This window comes from Tupaia chinensis, unplaced genomic scaffold, assembly GCF_000334495.1.
Source record: "Tupaia chinensis unplaced genomic scaffold, TupChi_1.0 Scaffold143758_1, whole genome shotgun sequence".
In the NCBI taxonomy this organism is placed as follows: Eukaryota; Metazoa; Chordata; class Mammalia; order Scandentia; family Tupaiidae; genus Tupaia; species Tupaia belangeri.
Window position 1 is genome coordinate 2,636,277 of NW_006203607.1, and position 1,734 is coordinate 2,638,010.

At 49.2% G+C, this 1,734-nt stretch overlaps 1 long non-coding RNA gene across 3 annotated transcripts in view; it reads left to right on the forward strand.

The window, feature by feature from the left end:
* LOC106733443 (uncharacterized) overlaps nucleotides 1-1,734 on the forward strand; it is a 12,758-nt gene that overhangs the window by 7,677 nt on the left and 3,347 nt on the right. The window lies entirely within an intron of this gene.

A 1,734-nucleotide genomic window follows, 5' to 3' on the forward strand; every position in this document is an offset into this window, starting at 1 on the left:
AGGGATGGCCATGCCACAGTCCCTTCTCCTCCATTCTCCTCTCAGGATTTTGGGCACACATGCACATGTGCCTGGTATGATTTTCATGCCTCCAGGTCTGGGACTTGAACCACAGTCGTGGGCATCCAGCGCCTTAGCCACTATGCCACTTGCTGGCCCCACACAAAATGAATTTAATTTAATGAATGAAGATTTCAAAGCCCATTTCCACTGGCTCCTAAAGTAGGCGTGAGGGCTTCTGAACCATAGACACCCGTGTTTCGTGTTCCCTGGGCCGGTGCTCTAACTACATAATGCCCTCCTGTTTCAGGATGGTTATGGCACAGTGCCGCCCTTTTCATCTCTGCCAGCAAACCCATGCTGGAGTCCAGCTCACCAGATGAAGCATAGCAGTGCAGCCTTCTTGCTCTTTTATTACTTTCAACGTATTCTGTGGTTTTTTTTTTTTTTTTTTTTTTGGAGAGATTTTCACTGTAGGGCGCGTGCGCTCGCCAGACAGACAGAGAGAGACATAGAGACAGAAAGCGAGAAATCACCCCCCAGGGGGGATGGTCACGCCGCAATCCCTTCTCCTCCATTCTCCTCTCGGGATCTTGGGCAGGCACGCACACACGCCCGGCGTGAGTTTTAAGCCACCGGGTCCGGGACACGAACCGCGGTCGACTACGTGGGAGTCCAGCGACATAGCCATTACGCTAACTGCTGGTTCCCCGTATTCTGTGTTTTTATAGTTACAGTGCATTTCTCATGGAGAACATACTATTTGTTCTTGCTTCTCCCTACCCTGCATAACTCATCTAACGTTTTAAAAAATGGTCTAATTAATTGAATTATTATTATTTTAATTTTTCTATGGGATACATTCACTCCCCAGAGAGAGACAGAGAGACAAAGAGAGAGGGACAGTGAGAAAGCAAGCTTTCAGGTCTGGGACTTGAACGACAGTCAACCACGTGAGAATCCAGCGTCTTAACCACTACGCCACCTGCAGCCTCCCATGCAGTCTTATTATTATTATTTTTTTTGAGAGGTTTTTGCTATAGGGCGCATGTGCTCGCCAGAAAGAGAGGTAAAAAGTGAAAAATCACCCCCCCCAGGGGGGATGGCCATGCCTCAATCCTTTCTCCTTCATTCTCCTCTCGGGATCTTGGGCACGCACGCACACACGGCCGGTGTGAGTTTAAGCCCCCAGGTCCAGGACTCAAACCGCGGTCGACTACATGAGAGTCTGGCAACATAGCCATTATGCCAACTGCTGGTCCCCCCACCCCGTTGTGTTTTTTTTTAAGAATTATTATTATTATTTTTTAAAAATTTGACCAGAGAGAAAGACACACACATGGAGAAAGAGGGAGAGTGAGAAAGTGAGCCACCAGGTCCAGGACTTGAACCGTGGTCAGCCACATGGGAGTGTCCAGCACCCTAACCACCATGCCACCTGCCGGTCCCAAGTTTCTTTTTCTTTTATCCTATAAATAGTGAGTCTTGGCAGTCATGAATTTAACCTTGAGGTTTCAGTAATGAAAATATACGCGTTTGCCTCCATGGCTGGGGCTGAGGTGCGAGAGGCCAGTCATTTGGCCAGAGGGCGAGCCTTGCTACTTGGGATCCCACACCTCCACGCGGCTTCTTGCTCCTGGTCTTCATCCCCGTAGACTAATGAGCGCGTCTTCATGGAGGGATTGGTGCAGGCTGCGAGGTTACTGCGTTTCCAGAAACTCATCCGTTCAGCAG